At 41.1% G+C, this 20923-nt stretch overlaps 1 long non-coding RNA gene across 1 annotated transcript; it reads right to left on the bottom strand.

Moving 5' to 3' along the window:
• Positions 1-3591: 3591 nt before the first annotated feature.
• On the bottom strand, positions 3592-20185 carry LOC118356545. The gene is made up of 3 exons (XR_004819840.1): positions 20129-20185; positions 5123-5240; positions 3592-3902 (listed from the first exon to the last, which is right to left on the bottom strand). It is a non-coding gene; the product is annotated as an uncharacterized LOC118356545 (long non-coding RNA).
• Between the last annotated feature and the right edge of the window lie 738 nt (positions 20186-20923).

Genomic DNA, 20923 nt, shown 5'->3' on the forward strand with positions numbered 1-20923 from the left:
GTTGCAAAGGCCCCTGCTTGGTTTAATGATGCGCTGTTGCCACCTTGATATTCTTAATGATTTGTCAACAAGGGGTATCACATTTTCATTTTTCACTGTACTTCACAAAATATGTAGCTTACCCTGATACTGTATTTAGGAGATTAAAAAAAAATTCCAGGAAGCAGAGCCCTGCAAACTGTAGCTGGTAACGGAATAAAACCATGACATTGTCCTAAGAACGAGCTCAAAGTACTGCAAACTGCATTGGCACCAGGGCCAGATAAATTGGGGGTTGAAAACTGGCCCCATCCCTACCTTGCTAGGTAACCTTGAGCAAGTTACATAATCTCTCCTCTGTAAATTAGAGATAATAGTATCTACTTCACAATCACTTCCTCTGAGAGACTTTTCTAATCCTGCTAATACTTCTAGCTGTGGCTAAATAGTTTTTGTCTATGTCCCTAGAGCCCCTGTTCTTATTTTCTCAGTGAAATAAACTGATGTTCATTGTTACACAGACCGATCTGAACTCATAGGAAAAAGCAAGATGCAGAACAATGTTTTATATGCTATCATATAAATAAAAAAATATTCGCACAAAAAAAAATTTGAACCCCAAGATTAATGGAATTGTTAAATACAGATAAGCTCCTTCACACACACAATGAAATGGCATTTTTGGGTATCCTGTTTCCTCTGTGGTCACTCATCTCCAGTACATCTGTTTGCAGCTTCTTCATGTCTCTCCTTTGCATTCTCATGATACTCCCAAAAGACTGCTAATTCTTCATATTAATCCCTTTCATGCAATGTCTGTTTTCGTGTCTGCCTACCAGGCCTTGCTGCTGACTTATACCAATCCAGGATCCAGAACACTTCCTAAAGTACAAAAATTAACTCTATACCAGGAAAATATTGAAAATGAATTTTAAAATACATAGGAGAAAAAAAGGCCACTGACCGTGGCATTAGATCTCCTTCATGCAACACCAGCTATATATACTGACTTGGGACCTTAATACAGCCGCGAAATCTCTTCTCCCATGTAATGTAACATAATCATCACAGGAGTGATATCTGACCATATTCATGGGCTCCTCTTACACTGAACGGGAGGGGATTATACAAGGTTGAGGGTCACCTGGGGTCCTCTTAGAATTTTGCCTACCACAGTATGCCCTCTGGCCCCCAGTGATCCAGTCTGTCCCACATACAAAACTCATTCACTCCATCCCACAGTCTCCAAATTTTTCATGGTATTATGGCAACAGCTCAAGTCCAAGAGCTCATCAAAACTGCACAGCTCAAAGTCCAGAATCTCATCATCCTAGTCATCCAAATCAGGCATGGATGAGGTTTCCTGGGTATAATCCATGCAGTACAACTCCCGGGGCACAATCCCTCCCCAGCTGAGGACTGGTGACACTAAAGTGACAGACAAGCTATCTTCCCCAACACACAACGGTGGGATGGGCACGAGATAACAGCTAGAACACTCTGGTTGGAAAAGAGGGGCAGGGGTAGGAAGGCAGAAAGGAGTTAAGAGTCCCAAAGCAGTTTGGAAATCCAGCTGGGAGAACAACAGCCAGAATTCTTTGATAAAGTTTCAAAGCCTAGAATAATCCTTGGTTTTTCAATTCCAGATCGGCACTAACACTCTGCTCAAGGCAATCTAGGTTTTTCCTATTATACTATCCAAATTCTGCTACCTCCAACTTCTCCCTTAGCCATATAGCCAAGTTTGTCATTTATATTTTCTTCTTTCCACGTAACCGCAGGCAACAATCTTGTTAAACTTTCTGCCACTACGTAGCAGGGATCCCCTTCCTCCAGTTTCCAATAACGTGTCCCTTGCTTCCTTCTGAACCCTCACCAGCATGTCCTTAAAGTTCAGATTTCTACTAACAGTCTGTCTGAGGCAATCAGGGCTTTCTCTCAGGCCACCTGGGCTTTCTTTAGCGTGCACATCAAAATTCCTCCAGCCCTCGCCCACTACCCAGTGCCAAAGCCAGGCCTACATCTTTAGCTGTTTGCAGTGGCGGCACCCCACATTCAGGTACCAAAATCTGTATTAGCTTCCTATTGGTGTGAATAAATGACCACACTCCTAACAGCCTAAAACAACCCCCATTTTATTAGCTCACAGTTGTGCAGGTCAGAAGTCTGTGCCCAGTGTGACTGGCTTCCCTGCTCCGGGTCTCACAGGGTGAGAGGGCAGTGGACTTGCTGCACCCCTTTCTGGAGGCTTTCGGGAATAGTCCCTTCCAAACACATCCGTGTTGTTGGCCGAATTCAGTTCCAGGCTGCTGGAGGACTGAGGCCCCTTTCTCTCGCTGGCTGTCAGCCAGGGACAGCACTCCTCTCCTAGAGGCTGCCTTCAGTTCCTCACCATGTGGCCCCTGAACATGCTCTCTCGTGCCTCAAATCTCTCTTTCGGAAGGGGGCCTAGGCCCTTGTGAGTGTTCCCCTGATTAGGTCTGGCCCACCCCCGAACAATCTCCCTAGCTTAAGGTCAGCTGATCTGTGGCCTTAATTACATCTGCAAAATCCTTTTTGCTATATAATTTCACATCATCATCAGAGTGCTATCTCCTCATGTCCACAGGTTCCATCCACACCCAATGGGTGGAGATTGTGCCAAGACAAGGGTCACTGGGCATCATCATGGAATTCTGGCTACCACACAATCCATGTACATAATCAAACAGAAGTGCAAACATGTTCTCCAAAACACATGAATAAAAACGTTCACGGCATCATTATCGGTGATAGTCAGGAACTGGAAACAATCCGAACATCTATCAACAGCTGAGTGAATACACACAGTGTGGTATACTCATAGTAGAGACTACCGTACAGACATGAAACAGGCAAATATATCCCTGCGTGCAACAACATGGGCAGATCTCAATATCAGAACATTGAGCAAAAGAAGGCAGGCATAAAAAGGCACATGATTGATAATTCTATTTGTAGAGAGTTTAAAAACAGCCCAAAAAAACCCTTACGGTGACATAGGTCAGAAGAGTGGTTAACTGTCAGGTGTAATCATTAGAGAAGGACACAGTTTAGGCTTCTGGGACACCAGTTATGTCGTATGTCTTGATCTCGGTGGTGGTTACATGCATGTGTTCACTTTGTGAAATGTCATCAAATTGCTGTCATTTATGACTAGTGCTCTCTCCTCTTTGTATGTTATACTCCAATAAAAAGAAAATCTACCAAAAATAGCGGGGAAAAACACATATAAAATGCAAAGTGGGGTGCCTGGGTGGCTCAGTCGTTAAGCGTCTGCCTTCGGCTCAGGTCATGATCCCGGGGTCCTGGGATCCAGTCCCACATCGGGTTCCCTGCTCCACGGGGAGGCTGCTTCTCCCTCTCCCACCCCCCCGCTTGTGTTCCTTCTCTCTCTCTCTCTTTCTCTCTCTCTCTGGCAAGTAAATAAATAAAATCCTTTTTTAAAAAAATGCAAAAAGAACTGACAGAAACACACTTCAGAATCTAAATCCCTTACTCTAAGTCTGAAATCTCAAAAGCTATGAAAACCAGCGTTATTTTTCCTGTCTCATATGTAAAACGTGACCCGAACTGACAGGAGGCTGTTTTTAAGTCTTTATTTATCCTTCTCAGCATGGATATTTGTGTTTCTCTATGGAAATATTGTCTTATTAGATTCAGCAGTGCTATTCCAGACCCTGCTTATGGCTCTTATGGAAAGTATGGTATATGAATCTGCAACATCTGGTCCCAAGGGTTTCAGATAAGGGATGGTGGATGGGTAGTAGTAAAGGGTTTTAATGCAATTTTTTCAGCTGAAGGCAAGAACTAAGAAGGACCACAGACTGTTTGTCAGAGATGGACTGAATTTCTTGAGTTTCTTCCCCAGCATTTCAAATGATATGTTTTTCTCCTCCTTGGCCCTATTGATAAAATGGATTATTAAAATACTAAAATATTTCTCAATATTACAATATCCTCTCAAGAAAAACTACCAGGATGTGGTAGATTTTCTATACATCGTTAAACACTACATACTCCAAATTGATGGATAAAACATTAAATCTACGCTCCTAAGTGAGATAGATCCATATTTCTGTGCGTGAGGGCACATGTGGGAGTGTGCACGTGGGCTTGTGCATTGTGCGTATATGTGGACCTGTGGGCTTGCGTCCACGTACCGTCTTTTCCGGGTCTGGGAATCAGGGTTTAGGCTATCTTTATTAAATAAACTTGGAAGATTTCTATCTTGGTTTCTAACTTCTAAATCAATTTAATAAGGCTTAGGAATCTGTGATTTCTGAAAAGAACTGGATGATGGTATTCATCTCTCCTTGTACTTGTCTCAGTAAGTTTGGTTCCCAAACCTAGTTGAAAAAAATAACACCATTTTCTGATAAAGCTGCGACTCTTCAAAAATGTACATTCCAGGATAGGCAGAGAACTATTCCACACAGGACATCGGTGCTGATATCAGATAGACTTGGGACACTGTCCAAGACCTTACTTGTGCATGACATTTCAGCAAGTTACTTAATCTCTTTTAGCCTTAGTTTCTTCACTCGTGAAATGAGATTCTAGTCCCCTCTCTTTCATTGCTTCCCCAAGACTTAGGACAGGGCAATTTTCACATTATTACCCTAGCCAATTAGTGTGCAAACCTGCCACGATCGTAAGTAGTACATGCATATTAGTGACAGCTGACATCCACAAACAAATAGTTAACAAACAGTGACGGCTGACATCCACAACCGAGAGAGACTGTTTCAGGAGTTGTATGTATTTGGGGTGTTTATTCAAGCTCCTTGAAATCATGCTTAGAATTGCTTTGTATTCTTCTACATAAAATCTCTGCAGACTATTTCTACATAAAATGCATCACCTATTTCCTAATTTTCTCAAAACACACACACACACACACACACACACACACACACACACACACGTGTGTGTGTGTGGGGGGGAGATTTTAAAGGTTAAATGATACTAGCATTGAATGAAAGTAGGAAACACTTGATTCTAAATCCAACCCCTCCACAACCCCCTCCACACACACACTCTTCCCACCACAAACACCACACACTTCCTACTGGCTCACTCAGACAAATACTTTCAACTTGCATCTGCTTCTCTTGGTACTTACCGTGATATTTGCAAATCATCGGTTTATAATGACTGTGCTGGGTTTCAAAAATGGTCACAAATGAGACTTCTGGTTTCAGCTCCAACATATAAAACAAGGTGGAAATCAGCAATCCCTCCTTAAAACAAGAAAACAGTGCAAACGCTGAAGCAACCTATTTTTTTTTTTTTTTGACTCATCAGAGTGCTGGGGTGGCAGGGCAAACCACCACATAAAATCTCGAGAGAGTGTTGAATTCAGGCCGTCGAAACTGAGATCTGCTTTCCTGCATCAGAATCCTCTGTAATCATAAACTGGTAAGAGCACTCAAATGGTAAATAAGTTGAATTGCTTGAAGCTGAGTCTGGACTGACAGGAGAGTGAGAATCTGCTTCCCCTACCACATCTCCACCCTGCCCCCCCTTCCATCCCCTGAGGTCTTAGGGGGCAGCCACATGTTCATGGTCTTTCACTCCAGGAAATGGATTTTCATGGTGAAGTTCTGAGAAAGGTGCCTTAGTTCTTCTGGCTGGGAGAGAGGAAGAGTAATCATTGTCAAAATAACCCCCAGAGCCTTCCCCATGACAGAGGCCTACTCTCCAGGGAAAACAATTGGCTAGAGCTTTACCCTAGGTGGAGGAAGGGTATTCCTCCCACACAGGCCCCCTCTAGACTTCCTGTCCCACCTGAGGGAATGGGGGTAGGCAATAGGGGTCAAGCCTTCCAGGAACTAATTTGAGAATACTGCAGCCAGGGAAAGGAGAGAGGGCATGGGAGAAGGCAACGCCACTAGAGATACACCTGTGAAGGCTGTAGCCCAGAGACCCGGCCCCCACTAAAAGACAAGAGATTTAACCATGAAGCTACAGAATTACCTCCCTCTCCCCACACCTTACCACATCAATGGGGTTCCAGAGAAATAACTGTGGATTATAGCTGAAAGCACTGCAAAACCGCAGATTCCCTGTGAACAGGAGTGATTTGGGAAGCTCAAATTCAAGAGAGGGGACCAAAATAAGGACACTCGAAGAACTGGAAGCTTCTGGCACTTATAGCTACAGCAAACATAACACACAGCCCAGATTCCAAGCCAGATTAATATAAATATTCACACTAAATGCCTAGTTACCTCAGGTCCTATTACCCAAACATGTCTGGCTTTCAACAAAAAAATTACAAAGCGGGACGAAAATTAAGAGAATGAAGAGACAAAGCAAGCATCAGAGCCAGCCTCTGATATGACACCCATTTTGGAATTGTCAAATAGGGGATTTAACATAACTATGATTAATTTGTTAAGGGCTCTAATGGAAGAATAGGCAACATGCAAAAGCTGATGGGTAATGTAAGCAGAGAGATGGAAATTCTGAGCGAGAATTAAAAGGAAATACTAGAAAACTAAAACACAGTAACAGAAAGGAGGGTTTGTCAGTAGACTCAGCACATGGAGGAAAGAATTGGTGAGCTTGAAGATAAGTCATAGGTCAATAAAACTTTCCAAACAGAAATGCTAAGAAATAGTAACAGAAAAAGAAAAAAAAAAAAAAAACCATAACTGGACTTCCTGTCATGTGAAATTGGAAAACGTTTCACGTATTAATCCAAATTCCAAAAAAGGAAAGAAGTAGAGATAACAGAGAAGAAGGAAAATTGGAAGCCATAAGGGCCAAGAACTGCCAAAATAAGTGACAGACACCAAATCATAGATTCAGGAATCTCAGTGAATACCAAGCAGCATATACACTAAGTACACACACACACACACACACACACACACACACACACACACACACCCCTAGAGTTGTTATATTCGAACTGTATAAAATTAAAAACAACGAGAAAATGTTGAAAGAACAAACTAGAAGAGAAAATCATCTTACCTATTGAGGAATGTGAATAAAAATTACAACTGACTTCTCATCACGACCCATGCAAAGAAGGAGTAGAGTGAAATGAAATATTTAAGGTGCTGACTGAAAAGGAAAACCATCTACCTAGAAATCTATTTCCAGTAAAATATGAACAAAAAGTAAAAATTCTCTCAAAGAAAAGTTGAGCAAATTCATCTCCAGGAAATCTGCCTCGCAGGAAATGTTAAGAGACGTCCTTCAGGCAGAAGGAAAATAATATGGGTTGGAAACATGGGTCTACCTAACGAAAGGAAGAGACTCGTGAAGTAAAATGGAGGTAAAAAAAAAAAAAAATCTTTCATGTTTCTTATTCCTGTGTCATCTGAAAGATGACTCTTCTCTAAAACAGGATAGCACAATGTACTGAGTCATCACAGCACACAGATAGATGAAAGGGAAGACAGAAGTATCCCAAGCAACGGGAGGGAGGAATTAGGAATACTCTGTGATGAGGCACCTGCAGCACTACACGTGAACCCATACAGTGTTTTTTGAAGGTGGACTCAGCTTAGTAAAAGTGTATATTGTAAACTCTAGGGCAACCACTGGAAACAGTTTGAGAAGCAGTATAAGCAATAAGCCAAAAGAGGGGAAAACAGGTGCAAATATCAATCCAATTATATCAATAATGACTTTAAATGAGAATGGCCTAGGTACACCCGCTAAAGAGAGATTTTCTGAGTGGACACAAGGAAGACCCAAGTGTACCAAGTATAAGTTGCCTACAAGAACCTCACGCTCAACACAAAGGCGCAGATAGCTTAAAAGTAAAGGGACAGGGAAAAGTTTACCATGCTAACACCGAGCCTAAGCAAGGTGCAGGAGCTCCATTAATTTCAGATAAAGCAGACATCGGAACAAGGAAAATTGCCAAGTATAAAGAGGGGCATCACATAATGATTAAGGAGTCGATTCTCCAAGAGGACATTAACAATCCTAATTGTATAAGCCCCTACTAACAATGTTAAACGGTGTCAAAATATATGAGGCAAAACCTGATAAAAGGTCAAGGAGAGATACATAAATCCCTGATGGTAGTGAGAGATTTCAACACCCCTCTGTCACTAATTGGTAAATCAAGCGGGCAGACAAGCAGATACCGAAAAGATACAGATAACCTGAACAGCAGTATCCATCAACTCAATCTACTTGACTTGTATAGAACACTCCACCACTCAACAAGAGCGGAATCCATAGCCTCTCAAGCTCACGGGGAACACTGACAAAGATAGACAATATGTGGGGACAGAAAACACACCTTTACACATATAAAGGAATAGGACTCATACAAAGTAGGTTCTCACACCACGGTGGAATCAAGCTAGAAATCAACAACAGAAAAGTAGATGGAGGGGCGCCTGGGTGGCTCAGTCGGTTAAGCATCTGCCTTCGGCTCAGGTCATGATCCCAGGGTCCTGGATCGAGTCCCGCATCGGGCTCCCTGCTCAGTCGGAAGCCTGCTTCTCCCTCTCCCTCTGCCTGCCGCTCTGCCTACTTGTGCTCTCTCTCTCTAGCTCTCTGTCAGATAAACAAATAAAATCTTTAAAAAAAGAAAAAAAGAAAAGTAGATGGATAAGCTGCCTATGTTTGGAAATGAAACAAAACATTTCTAATCGACACATGGACGAAAGAAGGAGGCTCCAGAAACACTTAAGGACATTTTGAACTAAATTAAAATGAAATAAAACTTATTAAAATTATTGTGAAACAGCAATACTTCAGAGGGAGATGAAATTTAGAGCATACATTCACATACTGGAGAAGAAGAACGATCTAAAATCAATAACCTTAAGAAAGTAGGAAAAGAGACCTATTTAAGCCTAAAGTAAACAGAAGGAAATCCATCATAAAAATCAGAGCAGAAAACCATGAAATCGAAAGCAGGAAAAATGTAGCAAAGATCAGTGACACCAAAAGCTGGTTCTTTGCAAAGGCCAATAAAAGAGGCAAACCTCTTTCTGGCCAAGAAAAAAAAGAGAAGACACAACTTACCAATATCTGAGTGGAAAGAATGGACATCACTACTGATCCCGTGGGCACTAAAGGGATAATAAAGAAATGCCGTCGGCAATCCTATGCCTGCAAATTTGATCCATTAGAGGAGATGGCCAGATTCCTTGAAAGACATTAACCACCAAATCTCACGCAGAAAAATAGATAACCTGAACAGTTATATATTTATGCCCTGGGCCCAGACTCTTTCCTTGGTGAATTCCAAACAAACATTTAAAGAAAGAAAAAAATGATTCCAATTTGCCACCATCTCTTCCAGAAAACAGAAGCCGGGGAACACTTCCTAACTCATTCTCTGAGGTCTGCATTTCCCCTAATAGCAAGACAGACAAAGACATTGCAAGAAAGGAAAACTACACACCATGATCTCTCATGAACACTGTCATAAAATTCCTCAACAACATATCAGCAAATTGAATCCAACAATGCATAAAAAGAACTGTATATCATGACCAAACGGGATATCTTTCAGGCACACAAGACCAGTTCAACATTTGAAAATCAACGGATATAGTTCACCTCATCAACAGGCTAAAGAACAAAAATCATACGGTCATATCTAGCGATGCAGACAGCAATTGATAATTCAACAGGCTTCATGTTAAAAACTCTCAGTAAACCAGGAATAGAGGGGAACATTCCCAAACTGATGAAAAAGATCTATGAAAAACCTACAGGTAACGTCATGCTGAAGGAAGACAGTCAGACGCTCCCCACCCCCCAGACATGTCCGCTGTCATCACTCCTATTCAACATGTAATGGAATCCCAGCTTGTTACATAAGAAAGGAAAGAGGAATTAAAAGGTGTACAGATTGGAAATGTTGAAATACAACAATTTTTATTTGCAGAGGACACGGTTATTTATGTAGAGAACACCAAAGCATCTACAAAACACTGCTGCATTAATAAGGGAGTTTAGTACAGCCTCCACAATAGAAGGTACAATATACACATGGCAATTGCTTACCTATCTATATATGAACACTGAACAATCAGAATTTGATATATTTTTTAAAATTACCTTTTTTAAAAAAGTGATTAACTCGCATCAGGTCTTCAACCATGTCCATTTCTGAGTCTTCTCTCACAGTTACTGTTTGTTTGTTTGTTTGTTTGTGTTTCTAGTTCCAGTGTAGTCAAAAAACAGTGTTATATTAGTTTCAGGTGTACAAGATAGTGATTCAACAATTCCATATATTACTCAGTGCTCATCAAAATAAGTGTACTCTTAATCCCTTTCACCTATTTCACCTGACCTCCCTTCTTCTGGTAACCATCTGCTTATTCTCTATAGTTAAGAGTCTGTTTCTTGGTTTGTCTCTTTTGTTTTCCGTTCACTTTTGTTTCTTAGATTCCACATATGAGTGAAATCATATGGTATTTGTCTCTCTCTGTCTTATTTTGCTTAGCCTTATACTCTCTAGATCCATCCATGTCGTCGCAAATGGCAAGATTTCATTCTTTTATATGGCTGAATAATATTCGTGTGTGTGTGTGCGTGTGTGTGTGTACCACATCTTTATCCATTCGTCTATTGAACATTTGGGCTCAATAATATTGCATTGTGTGTGTATACATATTTGTGTGTGTGTGTGTGCACGCGCGCGTGTGTGTGTATACAGGGATTCTACTTCTGGTGTTCTATATAAAACACACATACACATGCACAGACACACAGACACACACACACACACACACACACACACACACATCTTTATCCATTCATCTATCAGTGAACATTTGGGCTGCTTCCATAATTTAGCTATGGTAAATACTGCTGCAATAAACATAGGGGTACATATATCCCTTCGACCTAGTGTTTTTGTATTCTTTGGGTAAATACCCAGTAGTGCAATTACCGGATCATATGATAGTTCTATTTTTAATTTTTTTGAGGACCCTCCATACTGTCCTTCCTCAGTGGCTGCCCCAGTTTGCATGCCCACCAACAGTGCACGAGGGTTCTTTTTCCTCTACATCCTCACCAACACTTGTTGTTTATGTTTTGGGCTTTAGCCATTCTGACAGGTGATAGCTCATTTTGGTTTTGATTTGCATTTCCCTGATGATGAGTGATGTTGTGCATCTTTTCATGTGTCAGTTGGTCATCTGTATGTCTTCTTTGAAGAAATGTGGGTTCATGTCTACTGCACAGTTTTTAATTGGATAAAGGGTTAGTATCCAACTAACATCCCCCCACCCCCAAAACTACCTTTTACAATAGCAACCCTATATATGAAGTACTTAGTATAAATATAACAAATATATACAGGATCTGTTTGTGGAAAACCACAAACAATGATGTAGAAATCAAAGAAAATCTAGCTAAAAAGAGAGATATTTCATATACTGGACTGGAAAAACTCGCACTTGTTAAAATTTCAATTCTTCCAGACTTATCTATAGAAACAACCGAATACCCATCAAAATTGCAGCAAGCTCTGTGACGATACTGACATACTGATCTAAAACTTATATTGGAAACCAAAGGCTCTAGAATAGATAATTCTGAAAAACTCTGAAAAGAATTCACAACTCTGAAAAAGGAGAACAAAGGTCCAGGGCTCATTTATCTGATTTCAAGACTTATTATAAAGCTGTAATAATTAAGACAGTGTGGTATTGGCAAAGAACAGACACAGAGTTCAGTGCATCAGAACAGCAAACCTGTAACAGACCTGCACAAATACGACTCAGTTGAACGTGACAAAGATACAAGCACCATTTGATGGAGAAAGAATAGTCTTTTCAATAAATGGTGCTGGAAAAAATTGGAGTCCTAGGACAAGAAAGTTTAACCGAGCCCCAGACCTGACACTTTTACACAAATTAACTCAAAATGGACCAAGGGTCTATATTTAAAGTTCAAAATATAAAGCATCTGGGAGGAAACGTAGGAGAAAATCAACATGACTTTGTGTTTGCTGCTGAGCTTTTATACAGAACACCAGAAGTAGCATCCATGAAAAAGAAAAAAAGAAAGCTGAGTTGGACTTTATTAAAAAATAAAAAACTTGCACTCTGCAAGAGAGGCTGTTAAGAAATGAAAGGCAAATAGAGACTGGAAGAAAAATATTTGCTACAACTCATATCTGATATAGGGAATTGTATCCAACATCTCCAAAGTCTAGCGAAACAAAAGCAAAAAATGAACTTTTGGACTTCATCAAGATAAAAACCTTCTGCACAGCAAAGGAAACAGTCAACAAAACAAAGAGGCAACCCCCAGAATGGGAGAAGATATTTGCAAATGACACTACAGACAAGGGCTGATTTCCAAGATCTATAAAGAACTTCTCAAACTCGACACCCAAAAAACAAATAATCCAGTCAAAAAAATGGGGCAGAAGACACGAACAGACACTTCTCCAAAGAAGACATACAAATGGGCTACCAGACACATGAAAAAATGTTCATCGTCATTAGCCATCAGAGAAAATTCAAATCGAAACCCCACTAAGATACCACCTTCCACCAGTTAGAATGGCAAAAATTGACAAGGCAAGAAACAACAAATGTTAGAGAGGCCTGTGGAGAAAGGGGATCCCTCTTACACTGTTGGTGGGAATGCAAGTTGGTACAGCCACTTTGGAAAACATGTGGAGGTGTCTCAAAAATTTAAAAATAGAGCTACCCTATGACCCAGCAATTGCACTCCTGGGTATTGACCCCAAAGACACAGATGTAGTGAAAAGAAGGACCATATGCACCCAATGTTCAGAGCAGCAATGTCCACAATAGCCAAACTGTGGAAAGAGCTGAGATGCCCTTCAACAGATGAACGGATAAAGAAGATGTGGTCCATATAGACAATGGAATTTACTCAGCCATCAGAAAGGATGAATACCCAACTTGTGCATCAACATGGATGGGACTGGAGGAGATTATGCTAAGTGAAATAAGTCAAGCAGAGAAAGTCAATTATCACATGGTTTCACTTCTTTGTGGAACATAAGGAATAGCATGGAGGACATTAGGAGAAGGAAGGGGAAAATGAAGGCGGGGAAATCGGAAGGGGAGAGATGAACCATGAGAGACTATGGACTCTGAGAAACAAACTGAGGGTTCTAGAGGGGAGGGGGGTGGGGGTTGGGTTAGCCCAGGTGATGGGTAATAAGGAGGGCACGTACCGCATGGGGCACTGGGTGTTATGCACAAACAATGAATCGTGGATCGCTACATCAAAAACTAATGATGGATTGTATGGTGACTAACATAACAGAATAAAATAAAATAAAATCTTTTAAAAAAGAACTGATATAACTCAACTAATAAACAAATAACTCAATGACAAATGGGCAAAAGATCTGAACAGACACCTCACCAATAAAATATCCAAATGGCAAGTGAGCATATGAAAAGATGATCAGATCATTTGGGATGTGGGGAATGCAAATTACGTATAATGAGAGAACACTACACATTACTCAGACGGCTAATACCCGGAAAACTGACAAAACCAACTGCTGGTGAGCATGCAGAACAAGAGGAGCAGGTCGTTCATTTACGGTTGGAGCTCTAAATCGCACAGCAACTTAAGAAGACAGTTTGATAGGTTCTTACCAAAGTCAAAGAGAGTCTTACAGTAACAGGAGCCAATAATCAAACCCTTAAGTATTTGCCCAACTGATTTAAAAACTTATCTCCTGTCAAATAAAAATCAGCCTCCAGAACTAATCCAGAATTAATAAGGAGAACACTCTTCAAGGGATGGTGGTAAGGAAAAGAGATGGGGAGAGGCACTCTTATAACAGAGAGAATACTCTGACCATAAGATCAGCAAGCATCCCAAGAGTTAGCCGAAAGGCTCTTTCCTTTATAGAGAGGACACAGAGAACCCAGGGTGGAGGAATGGAATGAAAGGGTGGTGTGAACAGGCAGCGAATCAAGGAATGCTTCACCCTGAAGCCAGCCTACTCTCAGAAGGGCTGTGCGCTGGCTCCGACTGCTGGGGGGTCAAAGTTCAGGAACCCAGGGAAAGGACAGAACCTTAAGCAGAGTCTGATTAACAAGTATTTTGCTCCAGGTGTTCAGTAAACACAAGTAGCTCAGCTGATCATTTATGAGCTGAGGAATGGGAGTTCGGAGGGACCGTGTCTGGTTTTGTCACAGCAAACAAGGGGGCGCCTGTGAATCTCACCTGAGTCATATGCAAAGGAAGACTCCTTGCAGTAAGCACTTTCCTAGAACACAGACTGGGGAGATCTCTTAACCTTCATTGTTTTCCAGGATCACAGGGTGGCAGCAAAGCCCAACATTGTCAGTCCGCACACAATCCTACACACCAATGTCTATAGCACCTTTATTCATAATTGCGAAACAGGGAGCAACCAAGATGTGCATCAACAGATGGATGAATAAATGATCTTGTGCTGGGGTAGTCCGGTGAAGGGTATTAAGGAGGGTACGTGTTGTAATGAGCACTGGGTGTTATACACAAATAATGAATCATTGAACACTACATCAAAAAAATATGATCTTGGTGCATCCACACGATGGAATACTATTTGGCAAAAGGAAATGAATGATCTTTCAAGCCACTGACAGACATGGATGAATCCTAAATTCCTATTGATAACTGAAAGTAGCCAGTCTCAAATGGCTACGTGTGTGTGTGTGTGTGTGTGTGTGTGTGTGTGTGTGTGTATTCTCTGTGTGATCCAATTACAAGGAATTGTGAACAGGCAAAACTAGAGATAGTGAAGTGTCAGTGCTTGGCAAGAGTTGTGGGAGGGGAACTTGAACAGGTAAAGGGAGCTTTGAAAGTACTATAGAGGTGTGTTATGGACTGAACCTGTGTGACCCCAGCCTTCAGAAGTCATATGTGAATTCTAACCTCCAATGTGATGGTATTTGGACGTGGCCATTAACTAGGTTTGGATGTGAGTATGGCCATGATGATGAGAGTAGTACTGTCTTTGTAAGAAAAGGAAATGCCCAAAGCTCTCTCTCACTCTGTCAAGTGAGGACACAACTAGAAGGAGGCCATCTTCAAGCCAGAAAGACTGTACTCATGCAGAACACTCTGGTGTTCTGGTATCCTGATCTTTGCCTTCTAAGCCTCCAGAACTGTGAGAAATAATTATCTGTTGTTTGAGCCACCGAGTATATGGTATTTTGTTATAGGAACCTGAGCAGACAAAGACTGTGTGATGTTTGATTGGTGTTTACATAACACTATGCAGTTGGTCACAATCCATAGAGACTTAGAGCACACAGGAGTGAAATTTAATGTATCCAAAATTTAGAACATCATTAAAGAATTCAGGAATATCAGAAACGGAATGCAGAAAGTGACAAAAAGTTCTGACCGTATTTCAAATGCATGGAAAAAAAAAAAAAACTTCACTGAAGGTTGTGAGGGAAACAGTGTTAACCTAAGCAACTTTGGAAATGAAAGAACGTGCTAAAGATGAAATGACTACCTACATCCTTGGAGAAAATATTTTCAAACCACACATCTTAAAAGGATAGTACTGGGATTTACAAAAACTCTAAACTTGACAACAACAATAGCATCGAAAGAATAAAATACTTACCAATAAACTGAACCCACGAGGTGAAAGTTTTATACGCTGAAAACTACAAAAAACTGGGGGGCGCCTGCCTGGGTGCTCAGTCGGATAAGCGTCTGCCTTCGGCTCAGGTCATGGACCCGGGGGTCCCTGGGTCCTGTGTCGAGCCACCCGTCAGGCTCCTTGCTCAGCGGGCAGTTTGCTTCTCCCTCTGCCTCTCTCCCCGCCGCCCACGCCCCCCAACCAGCCCGTGCTCTCTCTCGCTCTCGTCGCTCGCCTCGCTCACTCTCTCTCAAATAAATAAAAATTAAAATCTTAAAAAAAGAAAACTACAAGAAAATGCTGAAAGGAATTTTAAAAGGACATCAATTAATGGAAAGACACACAATGTTCATTTATTGGAAGACTTGATGCTGTTAAGATGTCAATAGTACCCAAAGCATTCTATAGATTTAATGCAGTACCTGTCAGAATACCAATGACATTTTTTTGCAGATATAGAAAAATCCATCTTACAGTTCATATGGACTCTCAAGGGACCCCCAACAGTTTGGAAAGAATGAACAAAGGTGGAGGGATTCACACTTCCTAATATCCAAACTTACTGCAAAGGTACAGTAATCAAAAGAGGGTGGCTCTGGCATAAAGACAGACACACAGACCAATGAATAGAATAGTCAGAAGTAAACCTTTGTGCGTGGGGTCAGTTGATTTTGAGCAAGGGTGCCAAGGTCATTCGATGGGAAAAGGACAGTCTCCTCAACAAATGGTGTTGGAAAACCTGGAAGTCCACATGCAAAGAATAAAAGGTAGGCCATGAAGGTAGGGCCACGTGGTGTATACGTACAGTGATTACTTTTCAGCCTTAAAAATGAAAGCAACTTCTGCAACATGTGACAATATGCATGAACCCTGAGGATAGTATGCTAAGTGAAATAAGCCAGACCAAAAAAAAAGACAAGTACTGCGTGATCCCGCTTCTAAGAGGTAGCTAAGATAGTTAAATTCATAAAATCAAATTGGAATGGTAATTAACAGGGAAGGACTCAGGGTGAGGGGAAACTAGGCAGTTATTAATTATTAGGCAGTTATTAATCCACGGGGCGTAAAGTTTCAGTTAAGTAAAGTGAATAAACTGTAGAGATCTTCCATACAACATTGCACCTAAAGTCACCAATAACGTACAGTTAAAATTTGTTAAGAGGCTAGATCTCATGGTAAGTGTCCTTATGACAAGCAAAGCTTTTGTCTAAAACTTGCACTTCATCAAACAGTCTTACTTGCATTGGCAATAAATGCTGGATAAGCATTTATTCAGCACTACTGTGTTCCAGGCACTGTGGATTTCAAATCTGGTCCCCTCAAGGAGCTCAGACAGATGGAAGAGATAGCTGAGTAAACAGATTATTCCAAGAGAACATTGAGAGCATTAGGATGGCAATACAACACTTTGAGTACTAGGAAAGCACAGAGATGGAACATTTAACCCAGCCAGCTCATCAGGAGGCTTACAGAAGTCTTCTTGAGCAGATGGCTTCTGACCTGTATGGAAAGATAAACAGAAACTAGTACAGTGAAAATCATTTCAAGTATAGGGAAGAACATTTTTTTAAAGTGCCCAGTAAATGAGAGAAAGTATGACGCTTTCAGACAACTGGGATATTCCGTAGGATTCATGGATCATAGGGCGCAATGACTGGGAAGGGTAGGGGTTGAAGACAGATAAGGCTGAAATCGTAGGAAGGGAGTATATCCTAGAGGACTTTATATTCATGCTAAGAAGTCTGGCCATCTGACAGCAAGGGGAGTCATGGACTATTATAGAGCAAAGGAGTGCTTTTGTCCAGTTCTGTGATGATAAAAAATGATTTAATATTCATTTCTTCCATTTTTTAGATGTTCCCGTAATGTGAATTTTGTGGTTGTGGAATGAGAGAATTTGGGATATTCATATTTTGTTCTACTTGAACATCTACTATGTTGCCATGCGTTATAGAAGCAATTTTTCAGTACAGGACCTTATCTAATCTTCCCGATGTTGACAAGGTGTTGTTATTCCTGTTTGACAGATCAGGAAACTGATGTTCAGAGAGGTCAGCAGACGTATCCACAGTTTTAGAGGTGGAAAGTGAAAGGTACGCGATGGAGGCCATCATTCCAGGTAATGTGCTCAGTCTTTCCTTCAACCTTTGCCTCTGCTATCTCTAGTTCGCCACAACTCTTGTATTCACAAGAGGGGGCAATTTGGTGGGAAGCCATGGGAAATAAGGTTGAGGGATACTTTGGTATAAGATAATAGCACTGACACCAATTCAGAAAACAGTGGCTACAAAGAAATAAAAGGTATTCAAATTGGCAAAGAAGAAGTCGAACTCTCTCTTTTCACAGATGACATGATACTTTATGTGGAAAACCCAAAAGACTCTACCCCCAAATTACTAGAACTCATACAGCAATTCAGTAATGGGGCAGGATACAAAATCAATGCACAGAAATCAGTGGCTTTCTTATACACTAACAACGCAACTGTAGAAAGAGAAATTAGAGAAACGATTCCATTTACAATAGCACCAAAAACCATAAGATACATCAGAATAAACCTAACCAAAGAGGTAAGGATCTATACTCTAGGAACTACAGAACAGTCATGAAAGAAATTGAAGAAGACACACAAAGATGGAAAAATATTCCATGCTCATGGATCGGAAGAATAAACATTGTTAAAATGTCTATGCCACCCAGAGTAATCTATACCTTCAATGCCATCCCGATCAAAATTCCAATGACATTTTTCAAAGTGCTGGAACAAACAATCCTAAAATTTGTAGGGAATCATAAAAGACCCCGAATTGCCAAGGAAATACTGAAAAAGAAAAACAAAGCTGGGGTGCTTCACGTTGCCCGATTTCAAGCTATATTACAAAGCAGTGATCACCAAGACAGCAGGGTACTGGCACAAAAACAGACAGATAGACCAATGGAACAGAATAGAGAGCCCAGATATGGACCCTCAACTCTATGGTCAAATAATCTTCGGCAAAGCAGGAAAAAACATGCAATGGAAAAAGACAGTCTCTTCAATAAATGGTGCTGGGAAAATTGGACAGCCACATGCAGAAGAATGAAACTGGACCACTCTCCAACCCCATACACAAAGATAAACTCAAAATGGATGAAAGACCTCAATGTGAGACAGGAATCCATCAAAATCCTAGAGAAGAACATACGCAGTAACCTCTTTGATATCGGCCACAGCAACTTCTTTCAAGATACATCTCCAAAAGCTAGTGAATCAAAAGCAAAAATGAACTTTTGGGACTTCAAGATAAAAGCTTCTGCACAGCAAAGGAAACAGTCCAACAAAACAAAGAGGCAACCCACAGGATGGGAGAGAGATAATTTGCAAATGACACTACAGATAAAGGGCTGGTATCCAAGATCTAAAAGAACTTCTCCATCTCAAACACCCAAAAAACAAATAATCAAGTCAAAAAATGGGCAGAAGATATGAAAAGACACTTCTCCGAAGAGAAGACATACAAAATGGCTACCAGACACATGAGAAAAATATTTATCATCATTAGCCATCAGGAAATTCAAATCAAACCACACTGAGATACCACCTTACACCAGTTTGAATGGCAAAAATAGGACAGGGCAAGAAACAACACATGTTGGAGAGGTTGTGGAGAAAGGCGAACCCTCTTACACTGGTTGTGGAATGCAAGTTGGTAGAGCCACTTTGGAAAACAGTGTGGAGGTGCCTCAAAAAAATAAAAAATAGAGCTACCTATGACCCAGCAATTGCACTCCTGGGGTATTGACCCAAGGACAAAGATGTAGTGCAAAGAAGGGCCATATGCACCCCAATGTTCATAGCAGCAATGTCCGCAATAGCCAAAATCTGGAAAGAGCCGAGATGCCCTTCAACAGACGAATGGTTAAAGAAGATGTGGCCCATATAGACAATGGGATATTACTCAGCCATCAGAAAGGATGAATGTCCCAGTTTTACATCAACATGGATGGGGACTGGAGGAGATTATGCTAAGTGAAATAACTCCAGCAGAGAAAGTCAATTATCACATGGTTTCACTTATTTGTGGAACATAAGGAATAGCGTGTAGGACCTTAGGAGAAGGAAGGGAAAAATGAAGGGGGGGGCAATCGGAGGGAGAGATGAACCGTGAGAGACTATGGACTCTGAGAAACAAACAGGGTTTTGTCGGGGGAGGGGGGACTGGTTAGCCCGGTGACGGGTATTAAGGAGGGCACGTACCGCATGGAGCACTGGGTGTTATATGAAAACAATGGGATCGTGGATCACCACATAAAAAACTAATGATGTATTGTATGGTGACTAACATAACCTAATAAAATTAAAAAAAAAAAAGAAAGAAAGAAAATAGTGGCTACTAATCCTGGGCTGCAGGGGTGGTTTCAATATCCGCAAATCAGTCAACTTGATACCCCACATTAATAAAAGAAAGGATAAGAACCACATGACAGATGCAGGAAAAGCATTGACAAAGTACAGCATCCTTCTTGATAAAAACCCTCAACAAAGTACGGATAGAAAGAACATACCTCGGGACGCCTGGGTGGCTCAGTCAGTTAAGCGTCTGCCTTCGGCTCAGGTCGTGATCCCAGGGTCCTGGGATCGAGTTCCCGCATCGGGCTCCCTGCTCAGCAGAGAGCAGGTTTCTCCCTCTGCCTGCCGCTTTCCCTGCTTGTGCTGGCTCTCTCTCTGACAAATAAATAAAACTTAAAAAAAAGGAAGAAGAAAGAACATACCTCAATATTGTAAAGACCGTATACAAAAAGACCCACAGCTAATACCATCCTCAATGGGGACAAACTGAGACCATTTCCCCTAAGGTCAGGAACATGACAGGATGTCACCTCTCACCACTGTTGTCCAACATAGTACTGAAAGTCCTAGCCTCAGCAATCAGACAACAAAAAGAAATGAAAGGCATCCAAATTGGCAAGGAAGAAGTCAAACTGTAAGTCTTCGCAGACCACATGAAACTCTAATGTAGGCACGTGATGTGATGAGCACTGGGTGTCATATGCTACTGATGAATTCTTGAACACTACATCTGAAACTAATGATGTACTATGTGTTGGCTAGTTGAATTTAAGTTAAGAGTCTCCTCAAGAAAAAAAAAAAGAAGAAGAAGAAAGAAAAAAGCCTCCACCAACACATGCTAGAACTGATACAGGAATTCAGCAAAGTCACAGGATATGAAATCAATACACAGAAGTCAGTTGCATTTCTATACACCAACAATGAAGCACAAAGAGAAATCAAGGAATCGATCCCATTTACAATTGCACCAAAAACCATAAGATACCTAGGTTTAAACCTAACCAACGAGG

Source organism: Zalophus californianus, chromosome X (assembly GCF_009762305.2).
Source record: "Zalophus californianus isolate mZalCal1 chromosome X, mZalCal1.pri.v2, whole genome shotgun sequence".
Taxonomy (NCBI): domain Eukaryota; kingdom Metazoa; phylum Chordata; class Mammalia; order Carnivora; family Otariidae; genus Zalophus; species Zalophus californianus.